The 18,971-nt window shown below is 50.9% G+C and overlaps 2 protein-coding genes across 3 annotated transcripts in view; one reads left to right on the top strand and one right to left on the bottom strand.

Moving 5' to 3' along the window:
* Nucleotides 1–18,971, top strand: part of ATF7IP2 (activating transcription factor 7 interacting protein 2) — a 564,057-nt gene that overhangs the window by 179,614 nt on the left and 365,472 nt on the right. The gene's annotated exons all lie outside the window — the stretch shown is intronic.
* EMP2 (epithelial membrane protein 2) overlaps nt 14,273–18,971 on the bottom strand; it is a 594,685-nt gene continuing 589,986 nt past the window's right edge. Inside the window, exon 5 of the mRNA XM_082260705.1 lies at nt 14,273–14,284. The gene's annotated coding sequence lies outside the window, so the exon portion shown is untranslated. The remainder of the gene's footprint in view (nt 14,285–18,971) is intronic.

Here is an 18,971-nt window from a genome sequence, read left to right as displayed (position 1 = left end):
CTAGGGACACACACAGCCCCTCCCTCTCAAATAAAGTTAACCCCTTCACTACCAGTGTGTTTTTACAGTAACAGTGCATATATATAGCACTGATTACTGTAGAAATGTCACTGGTAACCCCAAAAGTGTCAAAAATGTCAGTCAAGGGTCCGATCTGTCCTCCGCAATGTCGCAGTACCGCAAAAAAAATCGCAGATCGCCGCCATTACGCGTTAAAAAAAAAACAACAAAAATTACAAAAATCTTTCCCTTAGTCAGTAAGCGCAATAACTTTTGCGCAAACCAATCAAAATACGCTTTTTGCGATTTTTTTTTTACCAAACATAGGTAGCATAAAACAAATTGGCCGAAAATGTTAAAAAATTTTGATTTTTACATTTTTTTGGGGGGGAATTTCATATAAAAAAAAGGGAAAAATATTGCTATTTTTGCAAAATTGACGCTCTTTTTTTGTTTATAGCGCGTGATCAAAAAATCGCACAGGTGATCAAATACCGCCAAAAGAAAGCTCTGTTTGTGGGAAAAAAAGGACGCCAAATTCGTTTAGGTGCAGCGTCGCACGACCGCGCAATTGTCCGTTAAAGTCACGCAGTGCCGAATCGCAAAATAACCCCTGGTCGTTTAGCAGCCAAATCCTCCGGGGCTTAAGTGGTTAACGGCGTGGCTGTTGAAAGCCAGGTCCTGAGAAACAGGGGTTTCTCCTCAGAGGTCATTCCTACTTTGATCAAGGCTAGAAAAGCCTCTTCTGGTAAGATTTATTGCCATACATGGAAAGCTTATTTCCATGTGAGTCCAGGGGTTTCTCTCCTCGTTTCTATTTGGTGGCGAGGATGTTGGCTTTCCTCCAGACTGGTGTGGACCAGCGTCTTGCGTTGGCCACGATTTTAAAGGCCAGGTCTCTGCACTGGCTGTTCTTTTCCAGCGCCCTGTGGCGTCTAATTCCTTGATTCGCACCTTTATTCAAGGTGTGCGTCACTTGGCCCCTCCTAAGAAGAGAACTCTTACCTCCATGGGACTTGAACTTGGTTCTGTCGGTGTTGCAGCGTTCTCCTTTTGAAAACATCAGGGAAATTTCATTAACCTATGCTATCTAAGAAGGTTGCGTTCCTGGTAGCGATCACGTCTGCTCGCAGAGTGTCAGAGTTGGCGGCGTCTTGCCGTTCCCCTTACCTGGTGGTTCATAGGGATAAGGTGGTCTTGCGACCTAATCCGCCCTTTCTGCAAAAGGTGGTTTTGGAATTCCACCTGAATGAGGACATTGTTTTACCTACGCTTTGTGCGATCCCTAAGCATCCAAAGGAGGTTGCCTTGCATTCCTTGGATGTTGTCAGGACGATCAGGGTTTACCTGTCGTCGACCGAATCCTTTCTGAAATCTAATTCTTTCTTTGTCCTTCCTGAGGGACCTCGGAAGGGTATGGCTGCGTCTGCGGCAACCATTGCCAAATGGAACAGACAGACCATTGTACAGGCCTATTCGTTGCGGGATCGGGTTCCTCCCTTCCCTGTCAAGGCGCATTCTACCAGGTCGGTGAGTAAGTCCTGGGCCTTCCGGCATCAGGCTTGGGTTGCCCTGGTGTGCAAGGCTGCGACTTGGTCGTCGGTGCACACCTTTTCCAAATTCTATAAAATTGATGTTCTGGCGTCAGCTGATGCCTTTTTTGGCTGCAAAGTTCTCTGTGCGGCAGTGCCATAGGGAACCCTGGTTTTTACGGGTCCCTGGCTTTTGGGGTTGTTTTTCCCCTTGGTTATTTGTTTTCCTGGGTTGTTGCTCCTATTGAGCCCTTTTCTTTCTTTTTTTTTTTTTTTTTGTTACCCAGAAGGTTACCTTTCTGTGCATGTAAGGTTCCTTTCTCTGATGTGGGTACTGCTTTGCTTTTCTGGCGGTTACGTTGCCCACCCCTCCATGTCTACACTGCTTTGGGACATCCCCATTAGTGAAGACTGTGTGAATGGGTGGCGACTCTCGGAGGACGTAAGAGAAAACTGAATTTCTCTTACGTCCTCCGTCAGTCGCCGCCCTCTTCATATTCGTCACAATGGGGTATTAGACTTTGCTCCGAAGGAGTAGCTAGGCAACAGAATATGTCAATATAAAAGTTTTAACACATCCCACCCCCAGGGGGTGGTCCCCTCAGTCAATACCCTCCCACTTCCTGTATCCATACTCCAGTTTCAATGTCTAGCTTGTCAGGAGTAGCTGGATGTCTCTATGCTGGGGCATTTGTCTCAGCCTTTTCTCTATTCTTTTTTGATTTTGTTTGAGTTTTTTCTCTCTGTTTGCTTAGCTGTTCATTTTGTCAGCGTTAGTTCTTCTGATGAAGAGGATTCGTGCGGGCTGGGACTCGGGCTGATCCCCCTGGTCGCAGGTTGTGGGTCAGTGGTTTTCCCGGCCTGCCATCGAGCGTTCAGCCAGGTATCGCTCCTGGCACAGTGAACGACCCATCCCTGTTCGGTGCAGGGATGCTTGAGGTGGCTACCTCACTGGATGCTGTGTGGTTTCTTAACCCCGGTTTCGTGCGTCCTGGATGCGACCCTCCCTGCCTCATGTGCTGCGGTTTGTTCGCCTGTGTAGGTCCCCCGCGTCATTAGAAGGTAAGTGTACTTATGTGGGGACCTGTCTGTCTGGGACTGTGTAACCTGCCTCTATTCACACTATTTGGCTCCCTGTCATTCTGCCTGCACGCTGTGGGCTGCAGGAGGGGGGGCTGTGTGGCACTGTGTGTCTGCCTAATAATGTGTGAAGCGCTGTGTGCTGTGGGGCATGCCTTTGGTCATGTTGGGGGCACTGTACAGCGGTCGCTGCGGTGACCTGCCATGTTGATTTTTACATGGGTGATGTTGTTACATCGCAGAGCGGGGGAGCGGCGTTTTCGGCGCCAAGCGCCGCCATTTTGCCTGCATCGCCCCGGCCGCATGTTTTCAATGCGGGCGGCCATTTTCTTGTAGCCTCTCATAGGCTTTACAAGAGCGCCCTGATTGCATCACTTCCTCTTTCCTGATGTGCACCGATCGAAGCAGCAGCTACTACAGGGGTCCCCTCAGGTTTTTTAACTTTTCTATCTGCCTGTATCCATTGCCTGTGTTTCTGTGCTATCCCTGTGGGGGTCTCATTAGGCTTGTGTGTGTGGCGGTGGGCTGCGCTCGCCGCGCTTGTTACGGGGGCAGTTAACCCTTTCTTGTCAGCATAAGTTTTGTGGGGCAATGGATTCTCAGGAGGGCAAATTTCCTGCCACATTGGTGGGTAGCCAGGGGACTGCTGTTTCTCCCCCAGGGGGGGATTTGGCTGTGATTGTGGCTAATCTTGCTGCCCAGGTGCAAATGTTGGTGGCTGCTCAATCCACAAAAAGGTCCAGAGTTTCAATTTCCTCTGGTTCAGAGGGTGATGGTGCGGGGGTTGATATGGCCGGGGTCTCCTTGTCGGGGTCCCGTTCCTCCCTGGATCTTGTGGGGTCCGAGGTGGAGGCTGAGGTTGAAGGGGTGGATAATTCTCCCCCTGGCTCGTCTGAAGAGCTTGCACTCATGGATGACTTGGTTGCTTCCATCAAGCAAACGCTGCGCTTGCAAGATGAACCGTGTCCGCCGGCTGCTTTGGCAGCTTATGGGACAAAGAGAAGGCGCAAAACATCGCAGGTTTTTCCCTGCACTGATGATTTTCAGAGCGCCGTTAAGGAACAATGGCGTAATATTCGCAAACCTTTTGCGGTACCCAGTAGGTTTAAACTGCGTTATCCTTTCACGCCCGCTACTGACGGGCGTTGGTGTGTACCACCTCCTGTGGATCACGCGATCGCGGTTCTGAATAAGTCCACTGCGATTCCTGCTGAGGATACCCCGGTGTTCCGGGATGCCACAGACAAGAGGCTGGAGTCTCTTGCCCGTCATACCTATTCTATTATGGGTTCTATGCTAAAAGCTCTGTTTGCTTCCCTTATGGCGGCCCAGGCCGTCACGAGTTGGACGCAGGTGCTTAGACGCGTTTTGGTGGCTGACTCAGCCCCGCAGGCGACATTGGACATGGTGGATCAAATCCATCAGGGTGTCATGTATTTGTGCGATGCGGACTTGGATATGGTCCTGTTGGCCGCACGTGTACACGGTGTGGCGGTGTTGTCTCGCCGTTTGGTTTGGTTGAAGTGTTGGTCGGTGGACCAATCTTCTCGCAAGACTTTAGCCAATCTCCCTTATGACGGTTCTCGTCTGTTTGGCGAATCCTTGGATACTCTGATTAAGGGGATCATTGGGGGTAAGAGCACGCTCTTGCCCCAATCCCAGAAGGCTAAGTCGGCTCCTGGTAAGAAGCATGCTTCCTTTTGGCCCTCTCAGGGGTCCTTTCGTGCCTTTCGGCCGCACTTTAAGGGCAAACCGTTCAAAGGTCAGGGCTCTCAAAAGAAGCCGTGGACAGGTAAGCAGAAGTCCGGCCAATCCGGATCCGCTGCCCACAACAGTGCGGCCTGAAGGGGCGCCCTCACCCGGTTCTGGGGTGAGGGGACGCTTGCTCGGTTTTCTACAACCCTGGCTGGCCCGTGTTCGGGACAGGTGGGTTCAGGAAATCGTTCGATCTGGTTACAAGATCGAGTTTCTCTTTTGGCCGGAGAGCAGATTTTTTCCCTCAAATCTTCAACTGTCTCCGGAGCGTTTGCGGGATCTGCACCTGGCGGTGCGGGACCTGAGAGCTCAGGGAGTGGTGGTCCCGGTGCCTCATCGGGACAGATTTCGGGGGTTCTATTCAAATCTGTTCACTGTGCCCAGGAAGGAGGGCAAGGTACGTCCAATTCTGGACTTGAAGGCTCTAAACCGCTTTGTGCGGGTTCGCAAGTTCCGCATGGAATCTCTGCGGTCGGTGGTGGCTGCCCTGGTTCCGGGGGAATTCATGGCCTCCATCGATCTGAAGGATGCGTACCTACACATCCCCATTTTCGAGGGTCACCAGAGGTACCTTCGATTCGCCATTGCGGAGGATCACTACCAATTCGTGGCGTTACCTTTTGGCCTCGCTTCGGCTCCGCTTGTTTTCACCAAGGTGCTTGCGCCACTGCTGGCCTTGTTAAGGGCCCAGGGCATCTCTGTCCTGGGGTATCTGGACGACATTCTGGTTCGATCTGCGACCAGCCAGGGTCTGGAGAAGGATCTGTCCGTCACGGTGCAGACTCTGCAGGAGTTTGGTTGGACGATAAATTATCCAAAATCGACACTGTGCCCGGCGGTTCGTCTTCCCTATTTGGGAATGATCCTGGACTCGGTCCAAGCGAAGGTCTTCCTACCGGACGACAAAATCAAGGTTCTTCAGGGAGAAGTCCAGTCCCTCAGGGACGTTCCGTGCTCATCCCTGCGGAAGTGCATGCGGTGTCTGGGTCTGATGGTCTCGGCTTTCGAGGCAATTCCCTTTGCCCAGTTTCACACGAGGGGTCTCCAAGCGGAGATTCTGTCCAAATGGGACGGGCGTCCGCAGTCTCTGGATGTCCAGATTTCGTTGAGCCATCGCACCAGAAGGGATCTTCTGTGGTGGCTCCAGTCCCCGGCGGTGTCGGGGGGGGAAAGTCTTTTCGTCCTCTTTCATGGACGGTGATCACCACGGATGCCAGCCTGTCGGGCTGGGGTGGTGTTCTGGGCGTTCTGTCCGCCCAGGGGACTTGGTCGGAGGAGGAATCCTCCCTTCCGATCAACATTCTGGAGTTGCGTGCGATAAATCTCTGCCTTCACCGTTGGACGGACAGGCTGCGCGGCTGTCCGGTTCGGGTGCAGACGGACAATGCCACGGCGGTGGCTTACGTCAATCACCAAGGGGGCACCAGGAGTGTCCGAGCGTCTCGGGAAGTGGCCAACATTCTTTCTTGGGCCGAAACTCATGTCCCGGCGATATCGGCAGTACACATTCCGAAGGTGGAGAACTGGCAGGCGGATTATCTGAGTCGCCAGACCCTGGATCAGGGGGAATGGTCTCTCCACCCGGCTGTCTTCCAGATGTTGTGCGCGAAGTGGGGTCTTCCGGAAGTGGACCTGTTCGCGTCTCGTCTGAACAACAAGGTAAAAAGGTTCGTGGCAAGGACGCGCGATCCTCGGGCAGACACGTCTGACGCGTTAGTAGCCCCGTGGCACCAGTATCGGCTGCTGTATGCGTTTCCGCCGATTCAATTGCTGCCCAGGTTCCTTCGCAGGTTGAACTCTGAACCACACACGGTGATTCTTGTGGCACCGGACTGGCTTCGCCGGTCCTGGTACGCGGACCTCGTGAACCTGGCGGTCGACGCTCCTTGGCGTCTGCCTCTTCGAGAGGATCTCTTGTCTCAAGGGCCGATATTCCATCCTGCTTTACAGTCGCTGGCTTTGACGGCCTGGCTGTTGAAACCGAGGTCCTGAAGGATAGGGGTCTCTCTCCGGAGGTCATTCACACTTTGATTAACGCGAGGAAGTCTTCCTCGGGGAAGGTCTATCTCCGTACTTGGAAGGCCTATTTTGCCTGGTGTGAGTCCAGGGGGTTTTCACCTCGCACTAACTCGGTGTCTAGGGTGTTGTCCTTCCTTCAGACGGGTGTCGACCAGCTTTAGCCGCTGGCTACGGTCAAGGGTCAGGTGTCTGCGCTGGCCGTTCTTTTTCAACGTCCTGTGGCGTCTAACTCTTTGGTTAGTACCTTTGTTCAAGGGGTGCGACATCTGGTCCCTCCTAGGAGGGAGCCTTTACCTCCTTGGGACTTGAATCTTGTTCTGTCCGTGCTGCAACATGCTCCCTTTGAACAGATCAGGAAGATCTCGTTGTCCATGTTGTCCAAAAAAGTCGCTTTTTTGGTGGCGATCACTTCGGCTCGCAGGGTTTCGGAGCTGGGGCAGCTTTGTCATGCAAGTCTCCGTATCTGGTCCTTCATCTAGATAAGGTGGTCTTGCGACCTATCCCTACTTTTCTTCCGAAGAGGGTTTCGGATTTTCACATCAATGAGGATATTGTCCTGCCTTCGCTCTGCGCGAAGCCCAAGCATCCGAAGGAGGTGGAGCTGCATTCCTTGGATGTTGTTCGGGCGATTAGGGTTTACCTGAAATCGACTGAATCTTTCCGCAAGTCGGATTCCTTGTTTGTCCTTCCTGAGGGACCTCGGAAGGGCTTGGCTGCATCGGCCTCTACCATTGCCAAATGGATCAGACAGACTGTGGAACAGGCCTATGCTTTGAAGGGGAAAGTTCCCCCTGTGCCTGTGAAGGCGCACTCTACAAGGTCTCTGAGTACGTCTTGGGCCTGTCGTCATGGGGCTTCTGTGGCCCAGGTGTGTAAGGCGGCGACTTCACAAGATTCTACAGAGTGGATGTTCAGGCATCGGCAGATGCTTCCTTTGGCCGCAAGGTTCTTAGTGCGGCAGTTCCTTAGAGCCTCTTGTATGGGCTCCTTGGCTGTTTGGGATACATGTTGTTATCCCTGGGTTTTTTGTTTTCCTGGGATTTTTGCTTCTGTTGAGCAAGTTTTTTTTTTTTTTCTTCTGTTGCCCAGATGGTTTCCTTCCTTTGGTTTCCTTCCTTTCTCTGCTGTGGAGACGGCGTTGCCTTGGGCGCGGCTGCGTTTCCCACCCCTCATGTTTGCACTGCTTTGGGACGTCCCCATTGTGACGAATATGAAGAGGGCGGCGACTGTCGGAGGAGGTAAGAGAAAACAGAATTTTTGTAAAATCTTACCTGTAAAATTCCTTTCTCTGAGTCCTCCGACAGTCGCCGCCCCCGCCCCTCTTTTGGGGTTGTTTGTACTCTCTACTGCTATTCCACTGAAACTGGAGTATGGATACAGGAAGTGGGAGGGTATTGACTGAGGGGACCACCCCCTGGGGGTGGGATGTGTTAAAACTTTTATATTGACATATTCTGTTGCCTAGCTACTCCTTCGGAGCAAAGTCTAATACCCCATTGTGACGAATATGAAGAGGGCGGCGACTGTCGGAGGACTCAGAGAAAGGAATTTTACAGGTAAGATTTTACAAAAATTCAGTTTTTTTTTGTAAGAACTTACCATAAAATCCTTTTCTCTGAAGTTCGACAGACGCAGCACCCGCCCCTCTACTTCTGAGTGAATGGGTTTTTTTCTATTCTAAACACTGCTTGCAACTTAACTGCTTGATGATAGCAGGGTGTGTGGGGTTATGCCTGCAGGGACAGCCCCCATAGGTTTGGTTAAGCTTTTTTTCTTGCCTAGTGCCTATTCCTGATAGGAGGAGCATAACCCTATAGTCTCTGACTAGATGGATCTGCGTCTGTCGATCTTCAGAGAAAAGGATTTTACGGTAGGTTTTTACAAAAATCCAGTTTCTCTTGCATCCTCTGACAGACGCAGCCACTTCATAGTTTTCCTCACAAATGGGTAGACTTGGCAGTGAAACTATTTAGAAAAACTTTTCACTAGACACACCCTTAGGGGCTGTCCCCTTAGACATTACCCCCCAGACACAGCCAGCTTACTAATCAGTTTCTTGCTGCCTAGTGTTAGGAGCGGACCTAGGTTTCCCTGCTGGGACTCCGGTCTCAGTTTTTTATTTTCTTTGAGAAATGTTTGTTTATTTTTCCTTACTCACTATCGCTAGGGGGGGATCCTCCCTGCTGAACTACAAGCGACAGCCAAGCTGAGGTTTCACACTGTGTATAATATAGATCCTTGTTGTCTACCTGCCCGGCCTACGAGCGTGTACAGGTTGTGGTCTGCCCAGGCCTCGCCCCGACGGATGGGGACGAGCCTGCGAACGGATGCATCTATAGGACGCATCAACCTGGAGCGCCCTGAGTTGCAGCATACTCTCTTGGCTGACAGCACCCCCACTTAGGGTGAGAGGTGAGCTGCTTCAGAGCGGAGCCCCCCGGTCTATGGTATGATGAGTGATGTTGCGTACCCTGTGTCGCTGTGACAGTCATCTGAGGGGAAGATGGGGTCCTCTCCTGGGGATGTCAGGCTGTGTCTCTGCAAAGATCCCCCAGGCCTATCCGGACGGTCCTACCCTCCCCGCTCCCGCTGGGGGCGCTTTAGCGACGTCTGACGCCTAAGGGGGGGGTCTTGGGGTTCTTACCTTGTCCAGGGGGGGTCCCCCTAGGTGGATCCCTGCGGTGGCCTCATTCCTGGGTTTCCTGTATGATTGGCGCAGTTTTCGGACGCCGTTTTGGCTGTGGGCATCAGGCTGACTTGCTGTGAGGGCAGCAGCCATTTTCTTGAGGCTTGTCACCGTTTTCGAGCGCCATCTTTAGAGTGGGCAACCACGCTGTATGGGCAGCAGCCATTTCCCCAGTGTTTCCTATGCTTTCTAATGGGCACCATTTTGTTCTAGCCATCGGCCTCTAGTGCTGTTTCGTCACTTCCTCTCCTTACTCACGCTGAAGACTGCAGGCAGACTGGCTGCTTCTCAGGTTTTCTGGCACAATAAAGGTTTTTTAATCCTTGGGGCATTCCTCAGACATACCTTGATCCTGTCAGGATACTTAGTAGCATTAAAGGGGAACTCCGGCTGTAGCGCGGCATTGCGGTGCGGATCGCGATTTAAAGTGCCAGTGTACTCATTTTTTTCACTTTATGCAACATGGAGTCCCAGGGTGAATATTCCCCTACTGCCTTTATTTGTGCATCCGGACTCTCTGGATCACCTTCTCTGGTGTCTGTCTGCAGCCTTAAAAACTTTAGCTTTCGAGGTGGATAAACTAAGTCAATGCTAGTAACAGATGCCCTATCAGTCCTTCAGGACCTGATTTGGTTGTCATGGACAACACCCTCCCGGAGGGATCTCTGTCCTACCAGTCAGACGGTGAGGAGGATGAGTCCTCCTCCGCTGCGTCGCGAGAATGCGCGCTTGTGGAGGCACTGATTCATTCAGTGAGGGAAACATTACATTTGGATGCTGAGCCCACACAGTCAGGGAAGTGGGTTGTCTTCGGCTCCCGCAAAGTCCAGAAGTCAGGTCAGGGTTTCCTTGCCCCAAGGAGTTTCACAAGACTGTGAACAAGCAATGGCAGCGCATTAAGCACATGCTGGCAGTGCCTAAGCGTTTTCAGCGTCACTGTCCTTTTGCAGACGCCGTTTCCACTCGGACGGTGTCCCCTAAAGTGGACCACACTGTCTCCCGGTTGAATAAATCTACGGTGGTTCTCATGGAGGACTCCCTGGTGTTTAAAGGACCCGGTGGACAGGCGCCTGGATTCTTTCCCGCCACCAGTCCTTTTTGGGCAGCAAGACTCTCGCCATCCGATTGCCATATGTGAGTCCCGTGGGAAGTGTGGTCGGGGAGCTTGGATTCTAAGCGCAGGAGAGAGGTGGTATCACCATATTGTTTTGGGGCGGGCTCGCTCCTTAAGCCTGTGTTTGTTCCCGTGCTGGTCTCTCAGACGATCACGAAATGGATTAAGGTGTTTAAGAGCAACCTGCTGGCGGAGTCTGTTCCCCCGACTCTCATCGAGCGCACAGACCAAATGGCGATGGCGTATCTGTGTGACGCGGCCCTGGATGAGGCTCCCCTGGTCGCGAGATTGTCTGTCTGCGGTGGGGCTTGATATTCGCCACATGATCTGGTGACGAGCTGGTCGGCGGACCAAGCCTCTTAATAAGACCGCGTCTGATCTCCCCTTTTTGGGGGAACGCCTTTTTGGTGTCTCCTTGGATGAGATGATCAAGGGTCTCACAGGGGGTAGGAGTACTCTTCTGCCCCAGTCCGCGGATGGCAAGGCACCCCGCGGTCAGCGGGGTCCCTCCTTTTAAGGCTCAACGGGGGCTTTTTTGTGCCTCAGGGGGGAGCAGGAAAAAGGGAAATCGTTCAAGGCCTCCGGCAGAAACAGGAAGGCTTGGTCAGGTAAGCCCAAGGTCGGTCAGTCCGGTGCTGCGGCCATGTCTTCCTCCGCATGAAGGAAGGCCCTCATCTGGCTCAGGGGTGCGGGGACATCTGCATTACTTTCAGGAACCCTGGACGTCTCTGATTCAGGGCAAATGGGTTCACAAACTGATTCATACAGGGTACAAGATCGAAAATTTGATCTCGTCCAGCAGGCAGGTACTTTCCATCGAATCTGTCCCCGGATCGTTTAAGGGATCTCAAGGGGGCTGTGCACGATCTTCTTGCACAGGGCGTCATTGTCCCGGTTCCTCAGCGGGACAGGTTTCGAGGCTTCTACTCAAACCTGTTCACGGTACCCAGGAAGGAGGGCACGCACGGTACGTCCTATCATGGACCTCAAATATCTGAACCACGTTGTACGGGTGCAGAAGTTCCGGATCTCCTGGCCTCATCGATTTAAAGGATGTGTACTTGCACATGCCTAACTACGAAGGTCCCCAGCGGTTTCTCTGCTTTGCTGTAACGGAGGAACATTTTCAATTTGTGGCATTACCCTTTGGTCTACCTTTGGCTCCCAGGGTCTTCACCAAAGTTTTGACCCCTGTGCTGACTCTGCTGCGCAAGAATAGGATTGCGGTCCTCAGTTATCTGGACGATCTCCTGCTATGGGCAAGCTCATGTGCCACTCTGTCGGACGATCTGACACTCACGGTTCACACGCTCCAGGAGTTCGGGTGGACCATTAATGTCGGGAAGTCGGCACTGACCCCGTCAGTGCGTCTGAATTATCTAGGCATGGTCTTGGACTCCGCTCAAGTGAAAGTTTTTTCCTCCCGGAGGAGAAACTTCAGACCTTGCGGGGGAAGATCAGAGTCCTCGGGATAGCGATCTCTCCTCCCTGCGTACCTGCATGCGGTTCCTGGGGCTGTTGGTGTCGGCCTTCAAGGCGATCCTGTTTGCCCAGTTTCACACAAGGACTCTGCAAGCGTAACCTTTTGTAAAATGGTACAAGGACCCTCAGCCCTTGGACAGCATGGTTTGTTTGAACTGTCTCTTGAGGTCGGAGCTTTCGTGGTGGCTTCTGTCGCCCGCTCTGAGCCAGGGCAGGTTCTTTCTGCTGCTTTTGTGGACAGTTATCACCACGGATGCCAGCCTGACAGTCTGGGGTGGAGTTCTGGGCACTCTTTGTGCCCAAGGTGTGTGGTCAAGGGAGGAATCTTCCTTGCCGGTAAATGTCCTGGAGCTCAGGGCAATAAAACTCTGCCTGCTACATTGGGCGTCTCGGTTGCACGGTCACCCGGTTCAGATTCAAACCGACAATGCCACGGCTGTGGCTTAAATCAGTCACCAAGAGGGCACCAGGAGTGCCCGGGCGGCCAGGGAAGTGGCCGAGATTCTGACTTGGGCCGAGGCGCAAGTTCCAGCTCTCTCCGCTGTTCACATTCCTGGAGTGGGGAACTGGCAGGCGGACTATCAGTCGTCAGTCCTTGGATCAGGGGGAATGGTCCCTGCATCTGGAGGTGTTTTGCCTCTTGTGTGCCCAGTGGGGCACACCGGACATGGATCTGTTCGCATCTCGTCTCAACATAAAGGTGGACAGGTTCGTGGCCAAGGCTTGAGATCCTCTGGTGAACGTCAGGGATGCGTTGGTGGTGCCTTGGCACCGGTATCGGCTGATTTATGCCTTTCCTCTGATTCAAATGTTGTCCAAGTTCCTCCGCAGATTGGCATTGGAACAGGTGGCATTGGAACTAGATATATGCCGGTTTTCGGTAATTCGATATATCGCGGCATTGCATACCCACGGTATTATTGTTGTGGCATTTTTAAAATACCGAGTTTCTCTGCTCCTCAAGTCTGCCTGACTTTAGAATTGATACATTTTCAGTGAGCTGGATGACTCATTCACTCACAGTTCACTAACTCAATAGAAACAGCTCTGGTAATATGATCCTAGAGTGAGAGACTTAGCTCCTCCCTGTAACCAATCAGACGGCTCCCACTCAGCACACACCCACATGCTTTTTCCAGGGCTCAGACACGGAAACTCTGCTAATACAAGCAAGTTTCTGCAGATAGAATTAGATAGATATTATATATATATATATATACACACACACACACACACACGCGCATAGCAGCCCACATTACATTATTATATAGCCATCAAGCAGTGTCTAGCCTACCTGGTGATGACTGGTCCTGGCGCTCTGATCCGATGGCCTGGTCTTTAAAGGGGCAAATCCTTGCCGTCCAGAAGTGGTTAAACCTGCAGGAGGACCAGTGTTTTTATCTATTAATGACTTTACTATTGCTTTAGGCCTGGTTCCCATGTATGCGGGTTGGGGCACCACATTTGCACAGGCATAGCAGCCCATTGATTTGAATGGGCTTGAGCTGCTATGCCTGCATTTTCGGCTGAAAAAAGGTGCATGCAGAATTTAAAAAAATGCAGTGGCCATGAAATCCATCCTTCTTTTGCACCATGCGACTTACCTGCAGTTGCTGCACACGCAAACTGTGTTTTTAAATGCCGTGCCCACGTATACAAAAAACGCAGAAAGCTTGCCAGAGCAGGAACTGCAGGTAAGTCGCATGGTGCAAAAGCAGGATGGATTTCAAGGCCACTGAATTTAAAAAAAAAATGCTGCATGCACCTTTTTTCTGCGGAAAATGAGGGCATAGCAGCCCGTTCAAATCAATGGGCTGCTATGCCTGTGCTAATGTGGGCCGCCAACCCGCATACATGTGAACCAGGCCTAAAGCAATAGTAAAGTAATTTATAAATAACACCTCCTTCAGGTTTAACCACTTCTTGAACACAAGGATTTGCCCTCTTAATGACCAGGCCATCGGATTGGAGCCGAGCGCCAGGACCAGTTATTACCAGTTAGGCCAGACACTGCTTGATGACCTATTTTAGGCCTGGTTCACAGAGTCTGTACTGACTGACTATATAATAATGTGCTTAAGTGAACCAAAGCCCCTAAATTCAGCAATGAAATTCAAGTGAGGTAGAAATTTAATAATTTAAATTTAATAATTGAATACCGTGATAATACAGTATACCGTGGCAAAACCTTAATCAATTAATCGCAGCATGAAAATCTGATACCGTCACAAGCCTAATTGGAACAGGTGCAGGTGATTCTGGTGGCTACGGACTGGCCTCGTCGGTCTTGTTACGCGGACCTTGTAAGGATGGTCATCGAGCCTCCCTCGCGGCTGCCTCTGCGGGAAGATCTACTTTCTCAAGGGCCGATCTTCCACCCTGCTTTACGGTCTCTGGCTTTAACGGCGTGGCTGTTGAAAGCCAGGTTTTGAGAGATAGAGGTTGTGATTCCTACCTTGTTGAGGGCTTGGAAGGCTACCTCCAGGAAGATTTATCATCGTACCTGAAAGGCGTATATTGCCTGGTGTGAGTCGCAAGGGTTGCATCCTCGTTCCCTTTCGGTGGCGAGGGTCTTGGCTTTCTTGCAGAAAGGTGTGGAGCAACATTTGGCTTTGGGCACCCTTAAGGATCAGGTGTTGGCCTTGGTCATTTCCTTCCAGCGTCCCTTGGCAACAAATTCCTTAATTCGCACCTTTGTTCAAGGGGTGCGTCATCTGGCTTCTCCAAGGAGATCTCCCTTGCCTCCGTGGGATCTGAATTTGGTTTTGGCCACTTTGCAACGACCTCCATTTGAGAATATCGGAGAAGTTTCTCTGCCTGTGTTGTCCCAGAAGGTTGACTTTCTGGTGGCTATCACCTCTGCTCGCAGGGTGTCTGAGTTGGGGGCGGTGTCTTGCCGTTCACCTTATCTGGTCGTTCATAGGGATAAGTTCTGTGACCCAACTTATCTTTTCTTCCTAAGGTGGTGTCTGCTTTCCACCTCAATGAAGAGATTGTGGTGCCTTCGCTTTGTGCGAAGCCCAAGCACCCCAAGGAATTTGCTCTGCATACTTTGGATGTGGTCCAGGCAGTCAGGGTTTACCTGATAGCCACAGAATCCTTTTGGAAGTCTGATTCCCTGTTTGTCCTTCCGGAAGGACATTGTAAGGGTTCGGCTGCATCCGCTACAACCATTTCAAAGTGGATCAGACAGACTATTGTTCAGGCCTATTCACTGAAGGGTCAGGTTCCTCCTTTTTCTGTGAGGGCACATTCTACAAGTGCCTCTTGGGCTTTTCGCCATCAGGCTTCTGTGGCTCAGGTGTGCAAGGCGGTGACCTGGTCGTTTTGTCCACACTTTTACAAAATTCTACAAGATTGACTTATTGGCATCCTCGGATGCTTCCTTTGTCCGCAAGGTTTTGCAGGCTGCTGTTTGCTGAAGAGGCTTGTTTTTTCTCTTTTTGGGGTTGGCTCCTGTTGGTTGAGCTTCTGTTGGCCACGTTTTTTTTTCTGGCCTTGATGGATCGTTACCGTTTAGTGGTTGCGTTTCTTCCTACCCCTCATGCCTACGCTGCTTTGGGACATCCTATTTGTGAGGAAACTATGTAGTGGCTGCATCTGTCAGAGGAAGTAAGAGAAAATAGAATTTTTGTAAGAACTTACCGTAAAATTATTTTCTCTGAGTCCTCTGACAGAAGCAGCCCCGCCCCTCTATTTGAGTTTGGTTGTCTTTTTCCTTCACTGCTTGCTACGAAACTGATTAGTAAGCTGGATGTGTCGGAGGGTAATGTCTAAGGGGACAGCCCCTAAGAGTGTGTCTAGTGAAAAGTTTTTCAAAATAATTTCACTGCCTAGTCTACTCCTGTAGGTGGCGCATTACCCATTTGTGAGGAAACTATGAAGTGGCTGCGTCTGTCAGAGGACTCAGAAAAAATAGTTTTTCGCTAAGTTCTTACAAAAATTCTATTTTTTCATTGCTGAGCAGCGGTTCCGCTTAACCCTTCATGGTCATGGAGTCTGGGGAGCTTGTTTCACCACATGATCCACTCCTGGAAGCTGCGGGACCCTCTGGGTCTCAGTCTGCCATGGCAGCCATGATGGCAGCCCTGCAGTCACTAGTAGCCAAAGTAGATATGGCAAAGGAGACCTGGCAAGAAGCGCCCCCACCTTCACCTGTATCCTCTGCTTCTTCAGATTCTGAGGTGGATTTGGCCGCTGCGGACGAGTGTCAGCCCACTGGGTCTGCGTCCACGCATGCTGAGTGCTCGAATAGTGAGGCTGAGTCGTCCTCCTCTGGAGCCGCACATGAAAAAGCGCTGGTGGAGGCCCTGATTGTACCAGTGCGGGAAACTAAGTTGGAGGACTCGGCTGCTACTGAGTCGGCGACGCTGGTGCAATTTGGCACCCGCAAAGCTTCCAAGGTGAATAAGGTTTTTACATTTCCTGCCTATTTTGACGAGATTGTCACTAATCAGTGGAGTTCACCGAAATGCATGGTTGGAATACCGAAGCCTTTTGCTAAAAGATATCCCTTTTGAGGAGTTTTTTCCGAAGAAACTGACGGTTCCACCGTCGGTTAACTGTCAGGTTTCCAGGCTGAATAAGACTACACTTTTGCGAATGCAAGATTCCATGTCTTTTAAGGATCCCGTGGACAAAAGAGCAGAGGCTCTGGTCAGGTACCTTTTTCACTGTGGCTGGTTCAGTTTTAAGACCGGTATTTGCTATCCCCTTGGTAGCCCAGCCCTTAACAAAACGGAATGGACTAAGATTTTGCACCAGGATCTGGAGGGGAGTCAATATCCTTCTGAGCTGGGGGACCTGGCGGATCAGATGATCCAAGGATTTCAGTAGATTTGTGATACATCCCTGAATGCAGCCTCCCTGGCGGGCAGGGTTTCTGTGGTGATCCTTCGCCGCATGATCTGGTTGAAGTACTGGTCAGCTGACCAGGCTTCTAAAAAGGTACTGAATAATCTTCCCTTTGTAGGTGACTGTTTGTTCGGTGCCTCCATGGAAGAGATCATTAAGGGCCTTTACATGAGGCAAGGGTACTTTTCTTCCACAGGCTGCTAAGGGCAAGGAACCTTGCCGTAAGAGGGGTCCCTTCTTTTAGGCTCACAAGCGGCCCTTTTGTCTGCCTGGATCACAGGAAAAGGGCTCAAGATCCACCCGTAAACTTTGTGGAAGGCTCCAAGAGACCCTGGAATAGGAAGTCCAAAGCAGGCGCGTCTGGTTGCGCAGACAAGCCTTCCCCAGCCTGAAGGCACGCCCTCACCAGCATCTGGGGTGGGGGGGAAATCATCTTTTTCCGAATCCCTGGACCTTGCTCTTTCAGGAAAAGTGGGTCCAGGGACTGGTTCGGTTACAAGATCGAGTTTTGGTCCTTGCCTCCGCCAAGGTTCTTTCCTTTCAACTTACGCCTGTCTCCAGAGCAGCTACAGGGCCTCTATGGAGCAGTGCAGGACCTGTTAGCACAAGGAGTTATAGTGTCTGTTCCAGAGTCGGAACGTTTCCAAGGTTTTTATTTAAATCGGTTTACGGTTCCCAGGAAGGAAGGCAAGGTTTGTCGGACCTTTGATCTCAAGGCTCTGAACCACTTTGTGCTGGTTCAAAAATTTCGGAGTGAGTCCATCCGCACATTAGTAGCTTTTCTTCATCAAGGAGATCTGATGGCTTCTATCTAACTCAAGGACGCTTACCTTCATATTCCAAAATATGTCTGGCATCAGCGTTTTCTTCGTTTTGCAGTGGGCGAGGAGCACTTTCAATTGATGGTGTTACCCTTTGGTCTCGCTTCAGCTACTCGAGGGTTCACAAAGGTTTTGGCCCCAGTGTTGGCCTTGTTACGGTAGAAGGGGATCGGGGTACTAGGTTACCTTGACGATCTGCTTCTGCGTGCTGACTTGGACATTACGGTGTGAACTCTGCAGGAGTTCGGGTGAAGACTGAATTTTCAGAAATCAGCATTGGCTCTGTCTACAAAGCTGGGCTACATGGGTCTGACGCTGGATTCAGTTTCAGCCCGGGTGTTTCTTCTTCAGACAAAACTACTGAAGCTACAAGAGGCTGTTCTGCTCCTGTTGTCCAACCATCGATCGTCTCAGTCGGCCATATTTCTGCCTTGGCTATTTTTTTTCCAAAAGCTATTGGCAGCGAAATTCTTGGTTCACACCTTTTGTGCAGGAAGATCACCATCTGGTTCCTCCAATGCAAACCATGGTACCTCCGTGGCATCTCAATTTGGTTCTGTCAGTGCTTCAAAGGCCTCCCTTTGAAAAATTCCTCTGCTCACTCTTGTCGCAGAAAGTGTCTCTTAGTAGCTATTACTTCTGGACATCACGTGTCGGAGTTGGCTGCGTTGTCCTGTCGGTCACCTTACTTGGTGATTCATAGGGACAAAGTGGTGTTACGACAGTGTCAGGCGTTCCTTCCTAAGGTTGTCCCGGGGTTTCATTTTAATGAGGACATTGTGCTACCATCCTTATGTCCTAAGCCTAATCATCCTAAGAAAATTGCCTTACCTTACTTGGATGTGGTAAGAGTGATTCGGGTTTACCTGGCGGTGAGTGAACCAATTCGGAAATCGATTTTTTTTTTTTCTCTTACGGATGGACATCATCATGGGCAGGCTGGCATCTGCTGCGACCATTTCCAAGTAGATCAGGCAGAAGGTGGTGCAGGCCTACTGCATTAGGTCAGGTTTCTTCTTTCCCTTTCTTTCTTCATTCTACGAGGGCACTTAGTGCCTCATGGGCCTTCCGCCATCAGGCGTCAGTGGTTCAGGTTTGCAAGGTGGCCACCTGGTTGTCTGTGCACCTTTTCACAAAATGTTTATAAAGTGGATGTACTTGCATCTTCGGATGCGGCCTTTGGCCACAAGTTTTGCAGGCTGCGGTTGCAGAGGCTTCCGCTTCTTGAGGATGACATTTTTTTTTTTTTTTCTGATGGTGAGCTCCAGTTGTTCCTAGTTAAGCTCCTGTTGTTACCTGGTTGGCTATGTTTAGCCTTGTTGGGAATTCTGCGTTTGCTGTGTTTTCTCCCACCCCTCATGTTGCACTGCTTTTGGACATCCCAATGGTCTGAAGACTTGATGCTGTGTCCGTCAGTGAATGAAAGAGAACTGGATTTTTTTTCTTACCATAAACCCTTTTCTCAGAGGTTCACTGACAGACACAGCACCCGCCCCTCTTTTGGGGTTGAGTAAATTGTTCTTCTGACACTGCTTGTTACAAACTAGAAGTCCTACAGCAGGAAGTGATGGTATACCCTCTGGGACGGCCCCAGGGGCATAACCAAAAAGGTTTCCGCCTAGTCCTAC

This window comes from Pelophylax lessonae, assembly GCF_965119305.1.
Source record: "Pelophylax lessonae genome assembly, chromosome: 6".
Taxonomy (NCBI): domain Eukaryota; kingdom Metazoa; phylum Chordata; class Amphibia; order Anura; family Ranidae; genus Pelophylax; species Pelophylax lessonae.
The sequence above is the reverse complement of the archived record's forward strand: the minus strand, read 5'-3'. Positions and strand labels throughout refer to the sequence as shown.